This window comes from Pyrus communis, chromosome 10, assembly GCF_041283825.1.
Source record: "Pyrus communis isolate YQ-2024b chromosome 10, ASM4128382v1, whole genome shotgun sequence".
Taxonomy (NCBI): Eukaryota; Viridiplantae; Streptophyta; class Magnoliopsida; order Rosales; family Rosaceae; genus Pyrus; species Pyrus communis.
In genome coordinates this window covers 23,049,973-23,071,051 of record NC_142574.1, presented here as the reverse complement: position 1 = coordinate 23,071,051, position 21,079 = coordinate 23,049,973, and the positions used below count along the sequence as shown (strand labels likewise).

Sequence of the window (21,079 nt, the reverse complement as noted above, 5' to 3'; positions counted from 1 at the left end):
GAAGCCTTGTGCAATAAGACGAGCTTTGTAACACACAAAGCTAACGGGCTTTACATGTGGAGGAGTAAAAGTTACAGGTCCAAACACCTTACGTTTCGCAAGTGAATCGAGTTCGACTTGGATTGCTTGTTTCCAATTTGACCAATTAGTTCTACATCGACATTCATCAACGGAATGCGGTTCAATGTCATCACTCAAAATGATCTCAGTAGCTACTGCATATACTAATGCATCATCGACAATCATCTCATTTCTATGCCACACATCATCTAAGCTAGCATTATAAACCTAAATCTCCGATTCTCGGGAAGAGGATTCGTCTTTTCAATGACGTTCCATAATCTAGAACTTCCTTATGAGTTAGATAGAATGAGTAAGCGATACTCGAATTCATGGTAGGTTCTTCGGGACTTTGTGTTGTGGATTTCATCGCCACTAATGTATGTGGATCACCAAGATTGATGCCCCATGCCTCCAAGAGGGAAGTCCATCGTACATTTGGTACATCCATCTTTGCAGGTGTATTCGCAGCTGGAATATGTGATCTTGTCACTCGCGCTAGATTGGTGAAAGCATTTGGCATGCTCTGAGCTATGCTCTGGAGATCTAATATACGCTGCACTTTAGTTTCAGACTAAGCTGTGCGGGGATCTAAATGAGACAAAGTGGGAGTCGTCCAAGATAATTCACGTCGTTCTTCAAGAACGTTGACATTCTTATCTCCCCCTAACGATAGGAAAACTATCTCATGAAAGTGATAATTCGTGAAATGAACGATAAAGAGATCGTTTGTCAAAGGTTCTAAGTAACAAATAATCGAAGGAGAATCATATCTAACATAGATTTCCATCCTTCGTTGAGGCCCCATCTTTGTACATAAGGGCGGCTAAATCGACACATATATCACACAACCAAAAAAGTGTACATGCGATATGTTGGGTTCGTATCCGGTAACCAACTGAAGGGCACTAAATGGTTATGTCGCAACAAGCCTCAGGTGACCAACTTTACTACGTGCAATATTGCATGGCCCCAAATAGCGATCGGGAGCTTGGTACGTATGACCAGTGATTGAGCATTATTTGTAAGCGTTTAATGAAAGCCTCTGCTAGGCAATTCTAGGTGTAAACATAGAGTACAAGATGTTCAACTTCAACCCCAACTAACATGCAATAGTCATCAAAAGTTTTAAATGTGAATTCTCCAACATTATTCAATCAAATAGATTTGATCGCATAATCAGGGTGGTGAGCCCTAAGCTTGATAACCTAAGCCAACAATTTGGAGAATGCACCGTTCCTTGTGGACAACAAGCACACGTGTGACCAACGTGTGGAAGCGTCAACCAAAACCATAAAGTATTTAAATGGTTCACAGGGAGGGTGAATCGGTCCATAAATGTCCCATTGAATCCATTGTAGAAAAATGGGAGGATTTGAACGAATTTTGTCATAAGAAGGCTTAGTAATAAGTTTTCCCATAGAACATGTTTGATATGCGATTTCATGGATCGAACCTAAGCTTCAGGTTAATGGATGCCCGTGTGATGATTTGAGGATTCGACGCATCGCTATTTGTCCAGGATGTCCCAAACAATCATGCCAAAGTGTAATTTCGTGCGCAATCCCAATAGTAAGGTCGGACACATAGTGGCATTCTATGGGGTGTATGGTCGTAGTATACATACCACTTGGGATACGTTCTATCTTCTCTAGAATATGGTTCTGGCATTATTCGTAGGAAACTATGCATACAAATTTAACTCCGTTTTCTATTTCAGCGTGGTAATTATTATCTCTAATGTCCTTGAAACTTAACAACATTCTTCCGGAATGCGGAGAATATAGTGCCTCAGCAATGGTTAAGATTGTACTATTAGACAACATTATACATGCCTTATTGTATCCTTCTATCAGGTTGGATGGGTCTAAGAGGGTTGTCAGAGGTGCATTCTTAACTATGAAGTTAGTGAAATAAATGCATTCACGTAAAACGGTGTGTGTGGTTGCACTATCTACCAGACAACTAACTTCCCCACTAGTTATACCTAGAATGAAAAATTAATTTGAATTGGTCACATGCATAAAAGTTCTGAAAACAAATAGCAATTCAAAATAATTTCATTTATTTAAGGATGGTAATTAATTAAAACTTAATATCCAAAAACAAATTACCAACAAATAATCCAAACATAAGGGAAAATTGTTCAAAAATCAACCAAAAACAAAAGGGATGGTTTGGCCACTAGGTGGAATTCGACCCCATGGTGCAATTTTAACTAACTAAAATTGTTTATGTCTAAGATTATAATCTTCCATAGGGTGGTATCCTCTTGAAAGTAAGAAACCTCCATCTTTATAGTCTCTAGTTCGTCCATTTGCACGAAGTTTGATTCAAATTTTTTACAACGAGAATGATATTCAGCTACAATCTTCTAGGGAGCTCGGTAAACACTAGACCAATGGTCCTTTGAACCACAGCGATAGCACATATCCGCATTCATGGTTTCAAGTGCTTTGCCCTTATTCTTGAAGTTCGGGGCCTTGGGAGTGAGGTTTGAGCGCTTATGGGCTTTGTTTCCTTCCTTAGATGGGCCTTGACTCTATTGACCTTTGCGGGGTGGCTTTTGGCCGCCCCTACCACACCTCTTTTAGCGTTTTGGGCATTGATTTGTGCTATAATGTGTTTCAGGCACAACAGTTACCCCAGTAGGTCAAGCTTGATGATTCTTCATTAACAGCTGGTTCTGCTTTTCAGCGAGAAATAAAATAGAGTTCAAATCCAAGAATTTAGTATACTTCTGAGCTCTATATTATTGCTGCAAAACTAACAGAGAGAAGGTCAAATAGGTCTTCTCCAAGAGATCCTCTTCGGTCAAAGTTTCGTTACAAAACTTGAGAAGTGATCGGATTCGACAAACTTCAAAATTATATTCATTCACAGACTTAAAGTCTTGAAAGCGCAAATCCTGCTAGTCATGTTTTGCTTTAGGCAAGAATATGTCCTTTTGGTGGTCAAAACGGTCAGCCAAAGTGACCCATAGTGCACGTGGATCCTCCTCAGCAAGATATTCAGTTTGCAAGGCATCATGGATATGTCTTTGGATGAAGATCATAGCAGTGACTTTTTCAGCTTCACCAACAAGGTTGTCTGTCTCTTCTTCAATGGCGGGACGCAATTCTTTACAGTAAGGTGGAGCTTCACATCTTAGACCCTCTTTAGGTGGGTCCTTCCAGAGACCTCCAAAGCAGTGAAGTCGAGTTTGTTCAAATTCGACATGTTCCTATCACAAAATAGATGAATAAGATGTGGTTAGTGTAATGGAGAAAAATCAATCCATTCACATAGAAGTAAAACATACAGGTTCTAATAGACATGTATTGGTTTAATTTTGCATGAAAAACTTCGAATTTTCATGGGTGATGTTTTTAAATGACAACTTTAGGTTTTTGAACAAGGCATGTTTTTTAAGAAACTTCAGGTTTCGAAATAATTGTGAATTTCAGGTTCATATGTTCCTATAAAACACAAATATATACACAGAAATATGCAACAAGAATATATGCAAATAGGACTTCAGGCCTACAGTTATAATTAAATTAATTATTTGGACTTCAGGCCAAATTTTAAAGTGTGGGTGAAAAATATAAAACCCATTGGACCGAAAAATTAGGCGAATAAACTCAGGGCCCAAAAGAAGGTTTAAGCCCATGGGTGGCTTAATAAAAATGGTGTCGTGCATCCCATGCCCAAGAATAGGCTGGGTTTGGTCTCGGGTCAAGCAAGCATTTCAGGCCCTTGCCTCATAAGGTAATTAGGCTAGATCCACTGGATTCAGTCGACAGCGCCACTTCAGGTGACGTTTCCATGGTCGATGTAAGTTATGGTCCGTTAGAGAACCAACTATTTGTCGGCAGAGATGAAATCTCAACATCCGGGGAAGGGAAACCCAAGGAATTCAATCGAATTTGAATGAAAAACCCATGAAATTCTTCTGGAATTTCGAGAAATCGTTGGTGAAAGTGATGGGTTTTGTTCAGTTTATACGACTGCCTGTCGTGTTTTGTTGGAAGAATCAACGGGGATGACCTGGGCTTTAAGCCGTGGGCCGAGACAAGGTGCTTCAAACACACCGATTTCGGTTCAGGCTTGCAACCTAGGTTTCAATATTGGGCTTGGCTTGCCAGGCTATCACAAGCTGCTAACCTGGTGCTAACGGCTTGCACGGTGCAAGGTCGAGGGTTCGAAGAACCCCATTATTTCTTGATTTCAATTTTTTTTTTTTTTTTTCAATTCAATTCATATATAATTCAATTTGATGCATATGCAATTCAATAATTTTTAATGCATGTACATATATTTGATGCAATTCATGGCAAATATCAAATTCACATAATTCAACAATTATGAATATAATGCATACACAATTTATGTAGAATCTAAAATTTGAAAAACGTAAAGTTGTGTCATGCATTATGGTGAATGTTCATGCTATCAGGGCTGAAAAAATATCGAGATAAAAACCATTGTTTTGAAAGAACCTGATTGCGTGATGATATGGATGAACTGGTTTAATGCAGAAAATATCCTCATCAAATTCCTAAGCACAGTGGTAAGAGCGTGCTAATAATGTGTTGTAGCCTATTTTATCTGACAAGGTTAAGGGGGCCAGCGGCAATGGTAGAGAGATTGAGAGAGATATGTTTGTAGAATTGTAGGGGAATGTGTGTGTTATCCCTCCTACATAGTACCTTTATTTATAGGAGTAAAAAGGAGAGAAGAAATTCCTTCGTCCCCAAGGAATACAAGTTGTAATAGGAAATGATAACTAGAATCAAATATAATCTAAGATTTACACAATCACACTTAAACTAAGAAAGTTTACAACAACTATCTATATTTAGCTATTATAAAGAAAAAGATCATGCACATGATGAGGAATTTTTATCTATACACGAAATATAAATTACCTGGAAGATTACTTTACGCGTTATAATAAAAGTGAATGAAAAAAATAATGTCTCATTGTAAATTTTGTTTAACATAAAAATAAATTCTCGTCTTATGATTTAAGTAAAATATTTATACTAGGCTGCCATGTTCGAGTTCACCAAAAGTTACTTGAGTGCACAAAGTACAAAACCACAGGCCCACAAATTCGGCATGTACAGCGTTCCAAGTTCTGTAAGAAATTAAAGAAAAGAATTTTAAAGTGTCGGTAATATTTAGGCATTATTGGTCAAAAACTTTAATTACCAGCACTATTGAAATAGTAATTTCATGCGCAAGAGGTTTCACATTTTCATTCAGATATCTTGTTTTTCTGTTCAATAATACAATATGGGCTTATTTTAGTTACGCTATTTAAAATTCAATTTTAATTTTATTTTATTTTCTATAATTTAAAAATCATTATTGAAATTTTAAATTCGTTTCATTTTATTTTATTTTTTTTATTTCTTCTATCAAATAGTCGTTAAAGTTGCCAATATGGATGAGTAAAAATGTAATATCATAAGCTTATTTTTAGCTACTACCCTTGGAACTCGATTATGATCTCAATTTGCCTTTGAAATTCCACTTTACACCCTGAAACTCCAAATCAACATTTTATAAACCTCCACAACGAATTGTTGAAAGTTAATGCATAATGTAGATTTGTTTGATTATAAATCTCCTCTATACGTTAACATTTAACAGTAAGAAAATATTAAGTTTAAAAGAAAAAGTTAAGGATTGAAATTTTTGTGGGTTGCTGTGCTTGAGTTGCAGAGATCTGAAAGGCAAAGTAAAGAAGAAATTGATTAGCCTGTTGCACTCAAAGCGGATTCACATAATGAAATTTGTTCCAATTCTACAGATAGCAAAATTAATCTTAGAGAAAGAGAGAGGGAGAAGTTCAAAACAACCTAAGTATGCTTTGAATCTTGCTTTTTTTCACATATGCATTTTTTAATCCATGTTAAGATGTTTGATGGCTTTTGAATGGAATTAACATAATTAAAGTAATGTAGAGCAAATTTTGAGTTTCATGGATTAAATTGACGATTTTTGAGCTTTATGGGGCAAAATGAGATAAAAAATGAATTATAGGGGACAAAGTGAGATTAAAATGGAGCGAATTTGACAATGAAGGAAAGGAAACATGGTAAAGTGAAATGAATTTTGAGTTTTAGAAAGTAAAATAATGACTTTTGAATTATAGGAGGCAAAATGAATCGAATTCCAACGAGCGTAGCTAAAATTTTGAGTTATAGATGAAATTTGAAACATGCAGTTTCCCTGTCCTTTCCTCATGGTGGCGAACTTTATTTATTTATTTATTTTTTTTATGTGCAAATTTCAATATTGGTTAGGCTACACTCTTAGTTAAAAAATCCATTTATATACACACACACACACACAAACCCTTTATGCAAAGGGATCCCCATATTTTTCAAAAAATGGGTATTAAGTGTGGGGCCCACTCCACAACGAATCTTAACGATCTAAACCATCTATTTTGTAAATCTCGATTCATAGATCATTCTTGCGAAAATTCATTTCATTGTTTCTTATATAACAAAGTATTCGTTAATTTCTTTGAACCCAATTAGATGTTCTAAACATTTCCGATTTGGTTAATATAGAAAGCTCTATGTTTAGCTTCAGGTAGATAGAGCCGTTCCCCCACGTACATCGAATCACTTCTCCTAAAGTGTCCTTTGACACACCCCGATTGAGATCAGGGCATGCTGGCCGTCACGTGGAAGTGACGTAACCATGTGCACAGTGCGAAAGCTAATAAAATAATAATAATAAATAGTATGAATAAATGAAAACCAAACCAGTTTTACACAAAGTAATAACAAACATGTGCAAGCGTAAGTGTGAACACAAAGTTCAGAGCACGAAGACCTAATGCAGTCCGGGAGAAAACGATACAACAAAAGCACACCCGAAGGTGGTCCTACACTGGTGATCGTCTGTCAGATATGCCGGGGAAATCCTCAGGGAAACCACCCAACGTGTTAGCCAACTAGAACCTGGAGGGGCGCAAAACAAAAGTGTGAGTGGGCAAAAACAAAGCTTTTCAAAAACCATTTCATAAACAAGTTCTAACCCCTCGCCGTAAAACCTGTATACTTCCCAGAATATAATATATATATATATATATATATATAAATCATGCTCCGAAATATGCCAAGTCAAATGTCTCTAAATAGAATGCAAGTGCTCAGGAATATCAAGTCAATGCCATATAATCTGTCAGCCGGAGTCACCTAATGTGACTTGTACGGCTGAATCTAGAGCTCCAATCTCCATCTAACTAACTATACCTGCACACGAGTCAGAACCACCTAACGTGGTCTGTACGACAAGCCTGGGTGTAATATAAGTACGCTCAAGTGCTACGTGAAGGCTGGGCGAATAATCGCAGGTCACCTACGAGTCGAAACCACCTAAGGTGGTCTGTACGACACGACTGTGCACCTAACTTGGATCCAAGATAAGCGTGTCGTGCGGGAGGTGAACATCACGTGAAGGACTGTGCCCAACTCTGGGCGGGAGCACTAACACCAGGGGTGCAGGTTATGAGCTCTCTAAGCATCTCAAATCACTACTGAATGTAAACATAGATCATGACTCACCTGGCACTTACCTGTGCATCCGTAGCACCAAACATATATAAACATATGCGATTCATAATGCGTAAATCAATGACAAACTATAAACATGGCATATAAACGAATAAACATTTCATTTCACTTTCTGGGAAAAGTATAAGTATATAGGTATATACGGAAAACCAAAAGCCCACTCACTGGTATGTGGAAGGGTCGTAACCCCCTTGCCTCGAGTGACCACGCTCATCCTCGGGATATGTATCACCTATATGTGAAACAACTATAAAAACGTTAATTTTAAAACACATAACCAACCTTAGGAAATAACTTCTCATACAATGCTCAAATGGGGTGTATGAATACACCAACGTGATCTACTCAACCTCAGGAGCATCCCCATATTTTTAGAAAAATTTTCCACCGCTGCACGCGCCGGCCACGCGCAGGCACGTGCCTGGCACACTGATGGCGTCAGTTAACGCCGTCAGGAATATTCCGTTAACTTTAACGGATTCCGTTAACGCCGTTAGGAATATTCTGTCCAAACTGACGGAATATTCCGTCGTCTTCTCCGGCGAGGCTCCGTCGCCGGCGTCGGAAAATCGGGAAAACTTCAAATCGTGATATCTTCTTCGTTTTTCAACCAAATTTCACAAAATTGGTACCAAAATGAAGCTTACAACGAGAGGAACAAATCCATACCACTTTCAAGTGCTAAAACACACGAAATCTCGCCGGGAAAACACCACCAACTCTGGCCAACCTCGAAACTCACGATCCCGACGTCCAAAACCTTCAAACGAACCACCCCGAGCTTCCTAAGGACCTCACCAAGCTTCCTACAAGCTTGAAATTCTCAAAAACACAAGAATTAACGTGTGCATGAACAGTGATAAAATCGGGGTATCCCGAGTTCGACGTGAAAACGAAGGTATCCTTACCTGAAATGGGTATGGTTGGACTTCTACGGACCTCACGAGCATGGATATGTACTTTGTTCCTTCGATCTGTGAAGATTACAAGGGTTTTGGGGTATGTCCGTACATATGGGATAGGAAATGGGGAAGGGAATTGGCACGGGACAGGGAAAGGGTGAAGAAAATGTGTGGTGCAAAACCAGCCACACCAAGCTCAAAACAACTATACAACGTAAAAATCACGCTAGGGGCAAAATCGTCTTTTCATGCGTACGTTTTAAAAATTTTCGGAACGGGCTGTCACATCCTCCCCATTGATGTTCCCAAAATGATCGAGTACCTCCATTCTCAGAGAGGTAAGAAAGTCATTGAGGCGAGTGGGCAGGTTGATGATCTATTAGGTGAAACTTGAAAAATAGATGATTTGGATCATTAAAATTCAATGTGATGTGGACCCCATAACTAATCCTTATTTTTATAAATAAAAAAATAAAAATAAGGATCCTTTCCCTTAAAGGTTTACTATATATATACATATATATATATATATATATATATATATATTTTGTTTAGAGGCACTCTTAAGGGAAGAAGTTTTCTGTGAATAGCCTGGATCGGTTGATGTTTCATGTATTGTACGCCTGAAAAATCCCTCAACACTTGATTTCTTCTCTATTTTGATAAAAATTTGAAGCTTTATTTGTATCAAAAACTGAATAAAATAAGTCAACTTAATAACTTGGAGGACTTACTTGTAACTCAAAAACCATATTGTGAATCATGAAATTTTTTTAGAGAGAGAGAGAGAGTTAATAATAGGGTGGCGCTATCCACTCACATATTTTTACTTCTTACATGTTTTTGATTTCGATCATTGAATGAATTGAAGAAAATCAATAAACTATAATTAATAAGGGTGTGTGATAAGTTAAAAATGATGTATGTACAACACTACCCTGATAATATTATAACAAGTGTTACAAAACCACATAACAGATAAAACAATACACAAATGTTTCCTCACCTTATATGCATATTTGGAGAAAATAGTTACAAACTTATTTATTATTTTTTAACAAATGATAGCGTTAATGAGTTAAATTGTTAGTTGTTAAGAGAGAGAAGTACACTAAAGGTCGAGCAGCACAAGAATGCATATACATAATTATTTTCTGTCATTGCCATAAAACGACAATTTTTTATAAACTTAGTATTTAAACTTAAGTGTTGAGAAAAGACAAAATCTGATAATAAAAAATACCATCGTTGTTTCCTCATGAAGCTTTTTAAATAGTAAATGATGTCAAAGGATCTTATATGTATGCATATTTTGATTTCTTGTTCACACAAAACCCCAATCTAGTAGTTATATAATTTTTTTTTCGGAGAGTAGTTAGATAATTTATTTAGTTCATCTATAAAACAATTCTCTTTTTATATGTGGCTTCAAGCAATACTTTGTCCACCAAAACAATCTACAACAACGGTTTTAGAGCCGACAGGAGGAGCGAAATATGCCTCAGATTCAAATGATAGGGGGGCAACAAGTATTCAAGATTCTAAATGCAGAGAAAGCACTTAATTATTTGAGTTATGTAAGTAGAAGAAATCATAAATATCATTTCCTTATTTTTTGGGTAATAGATGATTAATGATTTTTTTACGAGAACGCTTCTAAGTACAGAGAAAACACTTAATTATTTGAGTTATGTAAGTAGAAGAAATCATAAATATCATTTCCTTATTTTTTGGGTAATAGATGATTAATGTTTTTTTTACGAGAACGCTTTTAATTATTTGAGTTATGCAAGTAGAAAAAATCATAAATATCATTTTCTTATGTTGTTAGGTGATAGATGATTAATAATTTCTTTACGAGAAATGCTAATTAAGAAGACTCTCTTAAGAGTGAAAGTCTCTATAAACTCTCCATCACCTCATGTTTTTAACAAAGTTTTCATGTCAACATTATAAAACAGTATGCCAAAAATATAAGATGACGGAGACTCTCTTTGTGAGAGTGTCTTTTAGCATTTCTCTTTCCTTAACCTTGATAATGTTTGTTGTTTGTTTAGCCAGCTAGGCAGTAACTGACCCCCACCGATCAGCTGCAGCACTCCACACTAAGGTCATCTCCAATGGAAGGGTTCAGAGGGTCAGAGAGCCGAAAATAGCTTGAAAACCGTCTCCAATCGAGGGCCCAGCCAAAGGCCTCGTGAGCTCCACTAGAAAAAAAAAGGGTCGAAGGGCCAATCGGCTGGCCATTTTCAACCAGCCAGCCCAATTTCTTTTTTTCTTTTTTCTGTTTTTTTTTTTTCGTTCTTTTCCATTTGCCTAGCCCACTTTAGGGATTAAGTTTTTTTTTTTTTGGACGTTTTTTTTTTTTTTTTTAATTTTTTTCCTACACCATTTCTCACATATTTTTCATCATTCCATACTATCTTACCTCATTTTATTTCAATTCTTCACATTCCATACTATAACCCTTTGCCCTCGGTTGGAGACGTTTTTTTGTGACAAGGCTAAAACGAGCCATATGACCCTTTGGCCCTCGGTTGGAGATGGTAAGAAAGGTTTTATATTGTTCATTAAAATATTAATTTTTTGGATGACTAGAGAGCTAAAACAAGCGCTCTCACCAGACTTTGGTTGGAGATAGCCTAAATTCCTTAGATCTGAGACAAACTGTTTATTCAATTCGTTATGCAAAACCGAACCAATTACAAACAATTGCGGATTACCAAGATGCCACGGCAACATACAATCTTATATTATATAAATTATCTGTAATTTGTTAATTTAGGTCAAACCCCGCCGCCGGGCCTTATTTGACCCACGTGCCTAAAAGCACAGTCCTTGTTATAAACAAGGAACATTAAGCTTCACTGGATTTTGGTGGACAATCCTAAAACATCCTCCTTGACCGTAACCAGTACCTTTCATTGCTTAATCTAATCATTTATATTATTCTAATATCTGCCTTGTCTTTTAGTCCAAAATTCAAAAAACCTTCTTGTTTTTCTTCTAGTATATATAGGGCCTTTTTGGTACCATAACAAAGAAACAACCACACCTCAAGGAAAAGAAGAAGAAAAAAAATCACAAATTTAAACACCCTTTCAATACCAACCCACATGGAAATGGAGTCTGCTTTCTTCCATTTTTCAAGTCCAGACTTCTCATCAGATTCCTCCTTTGGTTCACTACAATCCTTTTCATGGGGTGATGAATCACTACTACTTCCTTTCAATAGCCATGAGTTAATGAATTTTCCACCATTTAATATCAACGACTCCCAAGACATGTTGCTCTACGATGTGGTGGCTAGAGGCGCAAAACAGACATTAGTTGCACAGAACGAGGCGAATAGCTTCAATGGGGTTAAAGAACAAGAGGTGACTTCAGCCAACAACCAAACCCTAGAAGAAAAATTCACAAAAGAAAAGGCTTATAGAGGGGTGAGGAGAAGGCCTTGGGGAAAATATGCAGCAGAAATAAGAGACTCCACAAGGCATGGGATTAGGGTTTGGCTCGGCACATTCGATAGTGCTGAGGCAGCTGCTTTAGCTTATGACCAAGCTGCATTTACACTGAGAGGTTCTTTGGCTGTGCTTAATTTTCCAGCACAAGTTGTCCAAGACTCTCTTCAAGAAATCAAGTATAGACACGATGAAGCGTGCTCACCTGTTATCGCACTCAAGAGGAGGCACTCCATGAAAAGAAAGTCGATGCACAAAAAGGGTAATAAACCAAGCCAATGTACGGATCAAAGAAAAGTACAGGAGGTTTTGCCACAAAATGTGATGGTATTAGAGGATTTGGGCGTTGAGTATTTGGAAGAACTTTTGGACATAAGCTCGTGTGGAAGTAATCATTGGAGTCCGCAGTAAAAGATAAATCATAATGTTCATCTTTCAGATATCTATTTTTATGTTTTGTTTAATTAAATATTAAGTTAACTTTTCTTTCCTTCACCTTTAACCTTCTTTTTTTTACCTCGTCAGTTGACCTATGGATCAAAGGTTCTAGTTGAGAGTTGAGGGGTAATGGTGCAGCTTGGATCTAGGGCGTTTGTGAATTCTGTTAATTAATTCCCACTTCTTTGTAATGTTGAAAGAGATGGAATGTACACATGTGGATCAAAATTATTTTTCTGTCTCAATTATTGCAGTCTATAAAATTACATGAAAGCCTATATATTCTTTAAAATTACAAACATATACATAGTGGCCCCAAAATATATTAATTTTGTCCCTTTTCTAAGTTAATGGATTAGGAAGCAAGGGCGTGAATGATCATATCTACTGGCCTCCAAAATCCAAAAAGTCACTTCATCATTGGTTTTAGAGATCACAGCTGACAGCTTAGCTTGATATTTTTCATAAATTTAGTAGTTATAATTAGCATGTGACACCTGAGTGATATATTGTTCTCCATCGTATTTGTATATGAATTTGGTTCTACCTTCAATATTAAAACTTCATGGTGACACCACCAAACCAAAGAAGTAAAGAATTTTAAAAGCACCCTACTTTTGGGTGTTGACCGTTATCCTCAACACTCGACAATTTGTGTTTTCTAGTTTTGATGCTTTGCATTCGGAATACGTGACCATGTCCCAATCCCCACTATTTCTTTTCGAACTCGAACACATAATGGGCCAAGCAGCAAATAGGAAAGACAACGTCCCAATCCAAGGAGAAAGCTCTGTAGTGAACGGCTATTGCTACATGGTAAAGAAATAGTATGTACAAGAAGGAAAAAAATTCATAAAATTCGAACACATGCTGTCTTTTAGTTCGAAATGTTTCTATAAAATGAAAAAAAAATTGAGGTCCTGTAATTCAACATGCAATCTATATAATCATGTCAAAAAGTTATAGATGTCATATTTGCTTGCCACCAATGAAAGATGTAATTTGCGCTTGCCATCAGTGCAAGGGTATACCTACAAAAGATATACTAATGTTTACAGTACTAGCGAAATTACTTGGTTGGAATATATTTTGATAACAAGTTATTTATGGGCGTCAAACATTCTCATCCTTACAAGTTATATTGTGATAATTAAGCAGCTCTGCACATTATCTCAAATTCAGTCTTTCATGAGCGAACAAAGCATATAGAGATTGACTATTATTTTGTACGAGACAAGATTCAAAACAAAATGATCATGATGAATCACATATCCACATCACAACAGTCAACCAACATTTTCACAAAATCATTGTGCTCTAGGCAATTCATGACTTTACTTGGAAAGTTGGAAATCATTGACATACTTCCAACTTAAGGAGGAGCGTTAAGGAAAATAAAATCAGTTGATTCTCTATTATGGTGTTATCCTTATATCATGAAGAGCCTACCATATCGACTCATCTTCAATTCTGTACAAATATGTAAACCAGAAAACAATTTGTATATGCTTTAATTTAAGATCGTATTTACTCTCTGTATTCTATAAAACCCCTTTGTAACCATTAAATGAAACCATTCAGCCAATATCAAAATTTACAAATTCCTTTTATTTTTGGCTATCGAATTGAAAAAATCAAACGAAAACAATCGATATGATTAAACAAAAGTGTATGGAAGACATAAAGGGCGTGTTTATCATTTCCCAACTACATATCACAAGCCACATTAGCAAAGAGACTAGCATTCCCTCCATCATTCTAATTAAAAAAGAAAGAGAGGCTATCCGTCCAATACTAACTGTTATTTCTTCCTTTCACAAATGGTAGGAGAAAAGCTTACATGAAATCATTGCAATACAGCTTATTTTTGTGTTTATCTTGATCATAACATGTTAAAAAGAGATTTTGTATGCGATGGGATAACTAAGTTTTTCTCCATAATATGGAGAATTTGTGTACATAGAGAAAATTTGTATGCAAAATGATCTTTAAACATACATCAAGTTTGTTTATACACGAATTCCATGTTATGGGCCGATGAACTTTCTTTCACTTTCATTTTATGTGCTAATTGGGTTATCAATTTTTGGGATTTTTGGGTACGCTCTGACTATCTAATGCTCTGTGTGGGAAGGTGCACGTGACCAAAAAATCCCAATCAATAAAAAGAAAGCCCAGTTCCAACTGTGAAGCAAATAACTTAATAAGTCAGCCAGGACGATGCCCTAGCTTAGTACATAATTAATTAGGATGTTTTGTTTGGACTATGAAACTCATGCAATTAAGGCCCACCCTGATTTCCTTATATTGTTATACAACCCACTAGAACCACTTCTCCAGACCAGGTGGAAAATCTTCTTTATTTTTTAATTTTTAAACAAATGATATTATCTACATTAAGGGAGAGAGGGTGGGCTTAGCCTCATAATAAGTTAACAATAATATGGTTCAAATTCAGGTTTGGCGAAAATCGAATCTAAGACGTCTCAAGTAAAGAGAAATATCATTAGACCGTAATACTAAGTGGCAAAATCTTCTTTATATTAACCGTGCAAGATCATCACCAATAGCGCCACCAAGAGTCTCGCCAATAGCCTCAAGAGTCCCGCCAATAGCCTCATCGCTTACATTTTCTTCCATTCATAAGCATCAAAGTTTGTTGTAGCAAAACTAACAAAAGATCGATGTTAATCTGGATTTCACTAGAGTTCCTCATATGTTTTATATGACATAGTATCATAAACAAAGTAAATAAATTAAACAATAACCTTAAATATTAGAATCTACTTCTGAAGCATGAGAAAATCTCAAAGTTTCTAAACAAATATAAAATTTAACAACCTTATAATAATTAAGTTTCGAAATATCTTTAAAACTTAAAATCCCGTGTTATCCCTAACCTAGTAAACGAAGGAATTTTGCTTAAAAGGCTCATAGAGCCAAAATTTACAATGCTATGAACTTCTTGTTGTAGTCTATTTTATCCGACAAAGTTAAAGAGGGCCGACGGCAAGGAGAAGAGAGAGAGAGAGAGAGATGTGTTTGTAGAATTGTAGGGAAATGTGTGTTGTTATCCCTTCTACATTGTGCCTTTATTTATAGTAGTAAAATGAGAGAAGATATTTCTTCATCCCCAAGGAATACAAGATACAATAGGAAATGATAACTAGAATCAAATCTAATCTAGGATTTACACAATCGTACTTAAACTAAGAATGTTTGCAACACTCCCCCTTGAGTGTGTAAATACTCAAGGTAGATTTAACATCATGCAGGAGTTGAGGAAGTCGACTCGTCGGCACTGATTCTAAGGAACAACGTTTATTCTCAATAAGATAGGAACTTGCATAAGTAGTATGTCTCACTACAAAACCCTATGGCTATGACAAAAACCCGAGGAGGGACCAAATCCATAGTCTAAAGAAAAATGTGTGAGATATGCAAAGTCAAAAGAAACATCTACAGGACGTTATCAGGGATATGACCAGCCAGTGGGAAAAACGCTCCTAATCATAGGGAAAAAGAGTACATTAAGATCAAGCAAGTATCTACAAGATACTCCCCTTGAGTTTGACATAATTCCAAACTAAAATAGCAAAGTTACAACTCAAAAAGTTTACGCATACCAATTCCATGAACAAGCTTCTGAAACGTCATCTTTGGCAGTGATTTGGTGAAGAGGTTGGCCAGATTGTCTTGTGAACGAATTTGCGTGACTTCAATCTTTTGATGCTCTTGTTATTGATGTGAAAAGAAGAACTTCGGCGTAATGTGCTTGGTGTTGTCTCCTTTGATACAACCTTTCTTGAGCTGTTCAATGCATGCTACGTTGTCTTCAAAGATCGTCGTCGGGACATCAACGGCAGGATAAAGATTGTAGGAGCTTCGAATATGGCCCATTACTGCTCTCAACCAAAAGCATTCTCGAGTTGCTTCATGTAAGGCGAAAATTTCAGCATGGTTAGGCGAAATGGCAACTAAGGTCTGTTTAGTTGACCTTCACGAGATTGTGGTACCTCCAACGATAAAGATATAACTCATTTGAGAACTCGCCTTGTGCGGATCAGACAAGTATCCTGCATCGGCATAACCAACAAGGCGAGAATCAACTCGAGGAGGGATAAAGATGTCTTTTGTCACATCCCTGCCCGGGACGGACCACTTCCCGGGCCCGCTCCACCACCGTAGCACGATATTGTCCACTTTGGGCTTACCATTCCCTCACGGTTTTGTTTTTGGGAACTCACGAACAACTTCCCAGTGGGTCACCCATCATGGGATTGCTCTAGCCTCCTTCTCGCTTAACTTCGGAGTTCCTACGGAACCCGAAGCCAGTGAGCTCCCAAAAGGCCTCGAGCTAGGTAGAGATGAGAATATACACTTAAGGATCACTCCCCTGGGCGATGTGGGATGTCACATCTTTCATGCCAGTCAAGTGTTTGCGTGTAGGTGCATTATTATATATTGCCAAAAGATTAACAACGAAGGAGATGTCAGGTCCAGTGCATTGAGCTAAGTACAATAAATACCTATCGCACTTAGATAAGGAACTCCAGGCTCCAAAATCTCTTCATCATCCTCTTTCGGACGACCATAGGAGTACTCGAAGGCTTCACTTTATCCTCATTAAAATGGCGCAACACCTTCTGGGTGTAATTTGATTGATGTACTAAGATTCTATCCGAACAATGCTCTATCTCGAGACCGAGACAGTATCAAGTTTTACCTAGATCTTTCAACAATGTTCTATCTCATTGTTCACATATCCCTAACTAGTCAAATACTCACTCATGTAGTTATACCACATTCTTCCAGATTGTTTCAAACCGTAGAGTGAACGCCTCAGCTGAATTGAAAGCGTGTTCCGGGGTTTGGAAATATTTGAACCAATCAATGAAGTCCTTCAGGAACTTTCATATAGATTTCTGTATCAAGATCCCCATAGAGATATGCGGTTACTACGTCTATCAGCTGCATATCCAGTTTTTCGGAAACTACCAAACTGATAAGGTAGCGAAAAGTAATCACATCCATAACGGGTGAGTAAGTTTCATCATAGTCAATCCCGGGGCGTTGTGAAAAGCCTTGTGCAACAAGACGCGCTTTGTAACGCATAATTTCAATCTTTTCATTACGTTTTCGAACGAAAAACCCACTTGTAGCTAACGGGCTTCACATATGGAGAAGTAGGAGCCACAGGTCCATACACCTTAGGTTTTGCAAGTGAATCGAGTTCGACTTGGATTGCTTGTTTCTAGTTTGACCAATCAGTTCTACGTCGACATTCATCAACGGAACGCGGTTCAATGTCATCGCTCAACATAATCTCAGTAGCTACTACATATGCTAATGCATCATCGACAATCATCTCATTTCTACACCACACATAGTCTAAGCTAGCATAATAGAACAAAATTTCATGATTCACGAGAGGATGATTCGTCTCTTCAAGGACACTTCCATAATCTATAATTTCCACATGAGTTGGATAGAATGAGTAAGCGATAGTTGGATTCATGGTAGGCTCTTCAAGGCCTTGTGTTGTGGGTTTCCTCTTCCGGAGATGTGAATCCTTTGAACCAAGAGGTCTGTCATACTTTTATGCAGGGGCAAATGATTGGCTAGCCACTTACGTGGATCATTATAATTGGTGTCCCAGGCCTCCAGGAGGGAAGTTTGTCGTACATTTGGTACACCCATCTTTGCAGGCGTATTCGCAGCTGGAATATGTGATCTTGTCATACGCGCTAGATCAATGAAAGCATATGGCATGCTCTGACCTATGCTTTGGAAATCTAATATACGATGCACCTCAGTTTTAGATTGAGTGATGCAGGGATCTAAATGAGACAAAGTGGGAGTCGTCCATGATAATTCACGTTGTTCTTCAGGAATGTTAACGTTCTTATTTCCCCCGAACGACGAGAAGACTATCTCATAGAAATGACAATCCACGAAATGAGCGGTAAACAGATCGACTGTCAAAGGTTCTAAGTAACGAATAATCAAAGAAGAATCATATCTGACATATACCGCACAACCAAAAACGCGCAGATGCAATATGTTGGGTTCGTATTTGGTAACCAACTGAAAGGCACTAAATGGTTGTGTCGCAACAAGCCTCAGGTGGACCAACTTTGCTGCATGCAATATTCCATGACCCCAAGCAGCGATTGGGAGCTTGGTACGTATGACCAACAATCGAGCAATCATTTGTAAGCACTTAATGAAAGCCTCTGCCAAGCTGTTCTGGGTGTGAATATGGGGTATAAGATGTTCAACGTCAACCCCAACCGATATACAATAGTCATCAAAAGTTTATATGTGAATTCTCTAACATTACCCAATCGAATAAATTTGATCGGATAATCAGGGTGGTGAGCCCTTAGCTTGATAACCTGAGCCAACAGTTTGGAGAATGCAGCGTTCTTTATAGACAACCAGCACACGTGTGACCAACGTGTGGAAGCGTCAACCAAAACCATAAAGTATTTAAATGGTCCGCAAGGAGGGTGAATCGGTCCACAAATGTCCCCTTGAATCCATTGTAGAAAAATGGGAGGATTCGAACAAATCTTTTCATAAGAATGCTTAGTAATAAGCTTTCCCATTGAACATGTTTGATATGTGATTCCTTGGATCGAACCTAAGCTTTAGGTTAGTGGATGCTCATGTGATGATTTGAGGATATGGCATATCATTATTCGTCCAGGACGTCCCAAACAATCATGCCAAAGTGTAATTTTGTGCACGGTCCCAGTAGTAGGGCCGATCACATAGGGGCATTATATGGGGTGTATGGCCGTAGTATACAAACCACTCAGGATACGCTTCATCTTCTCTAGAATACTCTTCTGGCCATATTCGTAGGAAGTTATGCACAAAAATTCAACTCCATTTTCTACGTGGGTTTCAGCGTGGTAATTGTTATCTCTAATGTCTAAGAAATTCAACAATGTTCTTCCGGAACATGGACAATAGAGTTCCTCAGAAATGGTCAAGGTTGTACCATTAGACAACATTATACGTACCGTATCCTTCTATGAGGTTAGATGGACCTGAGAGGATTGTTAGAGGTGTATTCTTAGGTATGAAGTTAGTGAAATAGATGCGTTTATGCAAAACTGTATGCATGGTTGCACTATCTGCCAGACAACTTACTTTCCCACTAGTCATACCTAGAATGAAAAATTAATTTGAATCGGTCACATGCATAAAAGTTTTAAAAACAAATATCAATTCAAAATAATTTCATTTATTCAAGGATGGTAATTAATTAAAACTTAATATCCAAAAAACAAATCACCAACAAATAATTCAAACATAAAGGAAAATTGTTCAAAAATCAACCAAAAATAAAGAAGGGGTTCAGCCACTAGGTGGACTTTGGGTATTTCAACTAAAAAATAAGTCTATGTCTAAGATTCTAATCTTTCATAAGGGTCGTATCCTATTGAAAGTCAGAAACCTCCATCTTTGTAGTCTCTGGTTCATCCACTTGCACAAAATTTGATTCAAATTTCTTACGACGAGAATGATATTCATCTACAACCTTCTTGGGCACTCGGCAAACACGGGACCAATGATCCTTTGAGCCACAGCGATTGCACATATCTGCGTCCATGGTTTCAGGTGCTTTGCCTTTATTCTTGAAATTTGGGGCCTTGGGAGCGAGGTTTGGGCACTTCGGGGCTTTGTTTCCTCCCTTAGATGGGCCTTGACTCTGTTGACCTTGGTAAGATGGCTTCTGGACGCCCCTGCCACACCTCTTTTGGCGTTTTGGGCGTTAGTTAGTGCTATAATGTGCTTTAGGCATATCAGTCGCCCCAGTAGGTCGAGCTTGATGATTCTTCATCAACAGTTGGTTCTGCTTTTCAACGAGAAGTAAAACAAAGATCAAATCCGAGAACTTAGTGAACTTCTTAGCTTTATATTGTTGTTGTAGGACAATATTAGAAGCAGAGAAGGTCGAATAAGTCTTCTCCAAGAGATCCTCTTTGGTCAAAGTTTCGTTGAAAAACTTGAGAAGTGATCGGATTCTACAAACTTCATAATTATATTCATTCACAGACTTAAAGTCTTGGAAGTGCAAATGCTGCCAGTCGCGTCTTGCTTCAAGCAAGACTATGTCCTTTTAATGATCAAAACGATCAGCCAAAGCAACCCATAGTGCACGTGGATCCTCCTTAGCAAGATACTCAGTTTGCAGAGCGTCATGGATATGTCTTCGGATGAAGATCATAGCAGTGGCTTTTTCAGCTTCACCAACAAGGTTATCCGTCTCTTTTTCAATAGCGGGACATAAGTTCTTGGCAGTGAGGTGGAGTTTCACATCTTAGACCCACTTAAGGTAGTTCCTTCCAGAGGCCTCCAAAGCGGTGAAGTCGAGTTTGTTCAAATTCGACATGTTTCTATCACAAAATAGATGGATAAGATGTGGTTAGTGTAATGGAGAAAAATCAATCCATTCACATAGGAGTAGAACATACAAGTTCTAATAGACGTGTATTGGTTTAATTTTGCATGAAAAATTTCAGATTTTCATGGGTGATGTTTTTAAGTGCAAACTTCAGGTTTTCAAACAAGGCATGTTTGTAAGAAACTTCAGGTTTCGAAATAATTATGAACTTCAGGTTCA

The 21,079-nt window shown here is 37.6% G+C and overlaps 2 pseudogenes; one reads left to right on the top strand and one right to left on the bottom strand.

Moving 5' to 3' along the window:
* Positions 1-11,597: 11,597 nt before the first annotated feature.
* LOC137727352 (ethylene-response factor C3 pseudogene) lies at positions 11,598-12,690 on the top strand (annotated as a pseudogene).
* Positions 12,691-19,867: 7,177 nt separating this feature from the next.
* Positions 19,868-20,848, bottom strand: LOC148693739 (uncharacterized; annotated as a pseudogene).
* Positions 20,849-21,079: the final 231 nt, after the last annotated feature.